The following is an 8,809-nucleotide window of genomic DNA, read 5'->3' as shown; positions in this document are numbered from 1 at the left end:
AATAATAATAATAATAATAATAATAATAACATAGGTATTATGCCCTCATTTCTTGTAATATTGATTTCGATGTTGACATGATTTAGTAATATGCCCTCAGGGTGCCTTTTAATAAAAAAAAATAAAAAATAAAAATAATACAACGCATGCCTCCAGGCCCGCATATTTGCTTGTTTACAACTGGGATAACGGTCGAGATGTTTGTTTGATGTTACCGGTGCTTTTCCCTTCACTAGTGCTCAAACCACTTTTTTCGCACCAAGCCAAGTTGTTTCTGCTGCAGTCACTCACAAACGTAGTAAGTATTTGGATAAATGTTTAGGACATGGGTATGAGTTCGGTGTTCTAGATTTTTCAACTTTTGGAGAGTTTAGTGAAGATGCTTGTGTATTGTTGAGAAGACTGAAAAATTGTCTTGCTAGTCAAGACGCTAATTGTAAAGTAGGAGGGTCTTTGTTCCATAGAGTAGGTATTACTATTCAGAAAGGGGTTGGTGCCCAGATTGTTGCTAGGTTACCAACCAACTCCATGTAATTTCACTTTGTTTTTCTTTAATAACAAAATCCTTTAGTAATAATAATAATAATAAAATTCCATGTGGCATCCTTTCATAATAAAATAAAATAAAATAAAAAGTAATAATAATAATAACTGGCCATAGATCAGCTGGTCATCCCCGTTCCCCAAAGTTTAATGCGCTCCAGGAGGTCCCAGGTTCGAGTTCCTAATGGCGTAATGTTGCAGGAATTAACATGGAAGGTAGTGTTAGATTTCCCCCCTTGTGAAACAATCTCAGCCCCCCTCCCGCCGTTTCGGCTACCTTGGCTAGGTTACCCATGAGGCTCGCTGGTAGGTTAGCGCATCAACCTGTTCAATTAATGTAGTAGTATGTCGTTGGATCTTAGCTTGTTAGGCTTCCAACTAGTTTCATGTAATAATAATAATAATAATAATAATAATAACATTGCAATTAATGTAGTAGTATGCCCTAGCTCAGCTGGTCAACCCCTTTCTCCAAAAGTGATGCGTTTCAGGAGGTCCTAGGTTCGAGTCTTCGATGGCGTAACATTGCAGGAATTAACAAGGTAGGTGTTGTTAGATTGCCCCCCTTGTGCCACAATCTCGCCCCCCAGTCCGCTGTTTCGGCTCCCCTTGGCAAGGTTACCCATGAGGCCCGCTGGTAGGCTAGCACAATAACCTGTTCAATTAATGTAGTAGTATGTCGTTGGAGCCTAGCTTGTTAGGCTTCCAACTAGTTTCATGTAATCATCGTTCTCCCATTAATGAAAAAATTTAAAATAATAATAATAATACTCTTCATGTAAAAAAAAAAAGGGTGTTGGTTCCCAGCTTGTAGCTAGGTTACCAACACTTTTCATGTAATAATACTCTTTTCCCTATTTTCAATAAAAGCCCTCAGAGGTACGTTTTCATAAAAAAAAAAAAAATAATAATAATAATAATAGTATGTCGTTGGAGCTTAGCTTGTTAGGCTTCCAACTAGTTTCATGTAATAATATCCAAAAATAATAATAATAAAATAATAATAATAATAATAATAATTCCAGGAATTATTATGGACGCTAGAGTTCGCTTGCCCCCCTTGTGACACAATCTCGCCCCCCCAGTCCGCCGTTTCGGCTCCACTTGGCAAGGTTACCCATGAGTCCCGCTGGTAGGCTAGCATCAGCAACCTGTTAATTCATGTAGTAGTACGCCGTTGGAGCTTAGCTTGTTAGGCTTCCAACTAGTCATGTAATCATCGTTATACAATAATAATAATAACTTTATAATAATAATAATAAAGATATTAACACTTAGATAGTAATATGTTTGTGTTTTCCCCGACTCCGTGGCATAAACAAGCGCGGAATGCAGGATCCATGGGAACTATCATTTAATCTGCTGACAAAAAGCATGCGCTTGGATCCAAAAGATCAAATCTTGTAGTTAAAAAAATGTAAAATGAAAAGTTTATTATTGTGCAATAAAATCGATCGTTGGTTCCCTTGTATATGTCAGTTGAGTTGATCTAGAATTAAGATTATCGACCGTTGGTTCCCTTGTATATGCCAAGCTATGTTGATATTAGTCCAGACCAGTATCTCAATCCATTAAGATCCATGGGTTCATCTTGGTGGAGGCCTTCAGACAGATATAGGAAACACCGTTCACCTTAGTCAACATTGTTTTAAATTATCTATCTCCGAGTCCATCTTCTTAATCTACTCATTTGTATGATTCCAATTATTGATGTCCATACTGCGATTATCTGAGTAGAACTATGTCACTTATATATATGAATATGATTCGCATCAGGATACTTTCTCCTGTAGTCAATGAGTGTATGCCAGCCAAAGAGATTATTTAGCGTCGTTCCTAAATTATACACATGTGCCTAGGGTCTGGAGTAAAGGTTTTGTGGGTACACCTCTTATAAACACTTCCGAGACTATAACTCGTCCACTAGGACCACCTAGGGGTTTAAAGGCTTGTTACACACGCTAAGTGAAACCACGATGCCTGCGAAAGTGAGTTAGGATTTTATTTTGTTTGTTCGGGACTAGCAAATAATAAGTTTGGGGGTATTTGATAGATGCATTTATGTGTCTATTTTGTTCTCAATTCCCTGTAATGTTAGTACTCGATTTTGTGCTTATTTTGTTATTTTGTGTATTTGTAGGTATTTTTGGGAAATAAAGCTCGATGGACCAAAATGTGGAATTCTACCCGCAAAAAGAAGTAAATGAAGTGGGCTAGGCCCAAAAACAAACATGAAGATACATCATTTCATGTAGAAAATTATGGAAGGATTTTGGAATCCCCACTATAAAAGGAGTCATATGGAATCATCTTGGGGGAGGATTTTCTGGAGAGATTGAGAAAAATAGTGAGAGTATTTTTCATATTTCTTGTAATCGAGCAATATTAGTGAGTGGGAATCAATAAATTTTGTATCCTTTTCACATTGGATCAATAAATATGATGCTACCTATTTTTTCTATAACGTTCATTTACAGCATGAGGAGCTAAATCTCATTACTGGGAGGACGGAGGAAGCCAATGTTCATTAATGTGGTAATTTTATTAAATTCTTTTTATGAATTTTGCATTAATATAAATTGAATTGTGATTTTAGACTAATTAGTTGTCATTTAGTTTGATGGATTATGCTTAGATTTATTGTTTTGATAACCCATGCTTACCATTTACAATTAATATTTTATAAAATCTACCTTGGCAAAAATTTAGAGTTAATAGTTATTAATTTTGGAGCTATAATTTTCAAAGAATTAATAATTGAACCATAAGAACATGAGTTTGGTGGAATCCTGAGTCCTAGTAACTCTTAATCTTGTTACCTTCTTTTGCATATTTTTGCTAGTTTTAATATATTCTTTTATTAAGTCTAAAATCAATATCTTCCCAAATCCGAGAATCAAACCCATTTCTTACCACTGTAAAAATTGCATCAATAGCTCGGTTGAACTCACCAAGGTTGGTATGTCAAGTTTGGTTGTCATATTTTCGTATCAAAAATCATCTAGAGTCGCTTGATTAAATACTAGAGTCGACTTCCTTTAGGTTAGACTAGAAAGTCTAGGAATGTTGATACATAGAAGTATTACTCCGAAGACCTGAAGAATGAGAAGAAGTAACGAATACAATGACAATATAATCCTTCCACTTGAGGTTAGTAATATTCACTGGAACTTGTTTCAGTTTCTAACGTATCTTTCAAGTCGTGCTATATTGAAAACATAACGTGCTAAGATTGTATATAAATAATACTATAGTGGATAGACATGATCATAATAGTATGGTCATAATATTAAGAAATTAATTATGAAGTATAACACTTATATTTTGAATTTCGTAGATATGACATCAACATAATCTTTTATATAGTTTTATGATAAATTATATTACGAAGTATAACACTTATCTTTTGAACTTCGTAGATATGACATCAACATAATCTTGTATATAGTTTTATAATTATGTGTATAGGTTTACGGTGAATATTTCATTCTAGGAAACAATGTTTTACATTTTTTTAAAGGAAGTAAGTTTGTGAACTTGTTTCATGAATTGAAAGGGAAATCAATAGGTATATTGGTCTGACTATTCATTGCATTTTCTTTGGATGTTCAGTATGTGTAAGTTGGCAAAACATATCTTAACTCAGGTTATGTATCTTGGTATAACCGATCATAATACCTAAAATTATGATTTGGTATGACTGGCTTTGGTAATTGGTGTAATTGATCCTAAGTAATCACCATGAGATGGTATGACCGTTTCTTGTAATTTGTGTGCTTGATTCTGGTAATTTGTGTGACCGATCATAAGAGGTTGTGTAACTGATCCTTGTTATTGGTATGACCGATCTTAGTGACAAGTATGACCAATCACAAGTAGGTACCATGGTTAGGTAGAAACGATCCATGTGATTGGTATAACTGATATGAACCCGTGTATGTGACTTGGTAGAACCGATCACAACTAACCAGTATGAACGATCACATAGTAGTCTTGGATTATTGGTAAAACCAATGCTAAACTTGCATGTAAGTTTGTTAGAACCGATTCCAAGATGCAAATTCGATTTTTCATGAATTACGTATTTTCATCATGAACTTGTGTAGTTTCAGAATTAAAGTTTGCTATGTAAAGATGTCAAATACTGTAAACATGAGCATTAAATTTTATCATTTACTTCTAGAGCAACGAAATTTTATTAATGCAACTGATGGTGGTTCACTCACTGAGAAGACAATCTCGCAAGCAACTAGTTTTATTAAGAGTATGACCTAAAATTCACAACAATTTTATACAAGGCACGACTCAAATTTTTAGAAGAGTTAGCGAGATGGGAGAATCTCCAAATACAGACAACTGGTTAAGTACCATTGAAAAGGAAATCCATCGTATAGGTTCGGCAGTAGCTCCACCATACGAAGAAGAGGACGAGGTTAATGTTTTATTCCCTAATCAAATGCCAAGGTATGATCCACATTCTAATACTTATAATCCTGGTTGGAAAGATCATCCTAATTCTAGTTATGCTAACAAGCAAGCTACTGCTCCTAGTCCATATGCGAGACAAGGTGGTTTTCAACAACAATTCCAACCAAAACCGCAACCACAATCTCCAAAAGAAGACGCCCCTGAGAAGATGATTACCATGATGCAAGGTCTTTCATATATATTTCAACAAAGTCAGCAGAAAACTGATCAATTCATACAGAAAGCCGAACAAAAATCAGTTAAAAACTGATAACGCTATTAGAAATTTGCAGACTTAAGAGGGGAAATTGGAAACTAATATGAATCTTATGAAGGATCATGTGTCGACAACGCTCTCATCAAAACCTTTTGTGAATCCAAAAGAGCACGTCAAGGCAATAACCTTAAGAAGTGGAAAAAAATAGTAGATTCAAATATGGATACGGGGGAAGTACGTGTACCCAGTGGTGATGTTGAGAAGGAGTAGAGTTAGAAGTCGTACCTAAGGAAAAGCCAATCCTAATAGGCCAACCTAAGGACACAGTTCCCAATTTTACTATACCACCTTCTTTTCCTAGTCGTTTTGACAAGTCGAAAAAGGAAGCTCAAGATAAGGAGATCATGGATATTTTCAGCAATATACACATCAACATTCAATTTATTGAGGCCATAAAAACCGTACCGAGGTATGCTAAGGTTTGAAGGATCTGTGTATAAGGAAAGATAGGTTGATTGCTAATGAGATCTCTCAAGTGGGAGAAAGTGCTACAGCTATGTTACTTAAGAAGATGCCTACAAAGTATGAAGATCTTGGCGGTTTCACAGTACCAGTTACCATTGGTAACCAATGATTTGAGTGTGCTTTGCTTGATTTTGCAGTTTCCATAAGTGTTATGTTAGCCGATGTATATGATTCTTTGAATCTTGGACCTTTAAAAGAGACAAAGATCAATATTCAATTGGATAAAAAATCCAATATATATCCTAAGGGAGCAGTGGAGGACGTCTTAGTTCAAGCGAATCGGTTAATCTTTCCAGTTGATTTCTACATTGTGGATATGCACAATGGAGATAATTGTTCATCTACTTCGTTACTTCTTGGGAGACCGTTCATGAAAAATGAAAAGACGAAGATTGATGTTGATAGTGGTTCACTCATTATGGGATTTGATAAGGAGATCATATGGTTCAATATCTTTGAAACTATGCGTTATCCTAGTGATGTTCACTCAGCTTTCTCTACTGATGTTATTGGTTCGTTAACACAACAAATGTTTGAACTGAACAGTGAAGATGAACTTGGAGTTGTATTACGTAACAAAATTACTTTGGACGTTCATGGACAACCATACATGGATGTTGAGTTATCCAAAGAATTGGTGGAGATGTGTGGTGCTTTAACATCACTACAAGAAGCTAAACCAGGTAATATTTCTTATATTTATTTACCCATAACTAATGAGGTTCCGTTACCTTCTATTGTGCAGGCACCGAAACTAGAATTTAAGCCAATTATAGACCACCTAAAGTACGCGTACTTGGGTGATAAAGAAGAACTTCCGGTGATTATTAAAAAGAACCTCAACCCAATACAATAAGAACGTCTACTTAGGATTCTGAAAGAGCACAAAACGGCTATTGGTTGGAAAATTGATGATATCAAAGGAATTAGTCCATCCATGTGCATGCATATAATCCTAATGTAAGAGTATTTTAATCCTGTAAGTTATGCTCAACGTAGACTTAACACCACAATGATGGAGGTCGTGAAGAAAGAGATCCTAAAATTACTAAGTGTGGGGGTGATTTACCCAATTCTGAAAGCAAATGGGTTAGCCCGGTTCAAGTGGTTCCTAAGAAATCAGGTGTCACTGTTGTCAGAAATCAAGATGATGAACTCGTTCCTACAAGAGTTCAAACAATATGGAGAGTGAGAATAGACTACAGAAAGCTTAATGCCGCAACCCGAAAGGATCACTTTCCTTTTCCTTTCATTGATCTGATGTTAAAGAGGTTAGCGGGACATTCACATTATTGTTTTTGAACGATTATTCGAGATACAATCAGATTGTTATTGCACTAGAATATCAAGAGAAGACTACCTTTATTTGTCCTTTTGGTACATTCTCCCATAGACGGATGTCGTTTGGTCTTTGCAATGTGCCTGCCACTTTGCATAGGTGTATGGTTAGTATATTTTCTGACTACGTGGAACACATCATTGAGGTATTTATGGATGATTTTAGTGTTTATGGCAATTCATTTGATATTTGTTTACAAAATCTTGAACTTGTGCTTAAAAGATGTATAAACACTAATCTTATTCTAAATTGGGAGAAGTGCCACTTTAAACCATGGCATAATGCTTGGTCATATTGTATCCTCTCGAGGGTTTGAAGTTGACAAAGCAAAGATAGACTTAATAAGAAAATCACAATATCCCACTTCGGTGATGGAGATTCGTTCTTTTCTTGGTCATGCAGGTTTTTACAGGTGGTTTATCAAGGATTTCTCCAAAATCTCAATGCCGATGTGCAAATTATTGCAAAAAAGATTATATTCGACTTCAACAAGGATTGCAAGGATGCCTTTGATAAATTGAAAGAATTGTTGACAACTGCACCAATTATTAAATCACTGGATTGGAGTTTTCCATTTGAATTAATGTGTGATGCAAGTGACTGTGCACTTGGATCTGTTTTGGGTCAAAGAGTTTATAAGTTGTCTCATGTGATTTATTATGCATCTAGGACCCTAAACAATGCACAAGTCAATTATTCTACCACCGAGAAAGAATTTCTGGCTATAATGTTTGCACTAGAAAAATTTAGATCATACTTGGTGGGTTTAAAAGTGGTTGTGTATTATGATCCTGCAACACTTAGGTACCTACTAAAGAAGAAAGAAGCTAAGCCAAGACTCATACGGTGGATACTACTACTGCAATTATTTGATTATGAAATCAATGATAAAAGAGGTGTTGAAAATACTGTTGCTGATCACCTCAGCAAACTTGTTGTTTCCGAAGAAGAACTTCATTTACAAGATCGTTTCCAGACGAACAACTTTTCTCAAATTGAAGATTCAACACCTTGGTACGCGGATATAGTGAACTACTTGGTTACAAGACAAGTACCTAGTACAATGTCTAATTTGCAAAAGCTTAAGATTAAGAAAATAGCCAGGCGGTATGTGTGTAATGAGCCCTACTTGTGGAAATACGGTTCTAATCAAATCATCCGCAGGTGCATACATAATTCAGAATTTCAATATACTCTTACTTTTTGTCATACTTATGTATATGCTGGTCACTTTGGTTCTAAACTACCGCTTTCAAAGTACTTTAAAGTGGATTTTATTGGCCTACCCTATTTGAGGATGCATACATTTTTTTGCAAATCTTGTGATAAATTTCAAAGAACGGGAAATCTAGGTGTTCGAAATCAAACACCACTCACACAAATTCTTGTTGTTGAAGTATTTTATGTGTGAGAATTTATTTTATGGTTCCTTTTGTCAATTTCAACGAAAATTTTTGTATACTTCTTGCCGTGGATTATTTCTCGAAATGGGTGGAAGCTAAAGCCACCCTTACTAATGATTCTCAAGTTGTTTGTGAGTTTGTGAAGGAATATATTTTTTCCAGACATGGTACACCAAGAGTGGTTATTAGTGATGGAGGCTTATATTTTCAGAAATCCTTCCATGCTCTACTCGAGAAGTACAACATACACACAAGGTTGGTACACCGTATCACCCACAAACTAGTGCGCAAGCCGAAATCTCAAACTGTGAGATT

Source organism: Papaver somniferum, unplaced genomic scaffold (genome assembly GCF_003573695.1).
Source record: "Papaver somniferum cultivar HN1 unplaced genomic scaffold, ASM357369v1 unplaced-scaffold_81, whole genome shotgun sequence".
In the NCBI taxonomy this organism is placed as follows: domain Eukaryota; kingdom Viridiplantae; phylum Streptophyta; class Magnoliopsida; order Ranunculales; family Papaveraceae; genus Papaver; species Papaver somniferum.
This window is presented reverse-complemented; position numbering follows the sequence as displayed.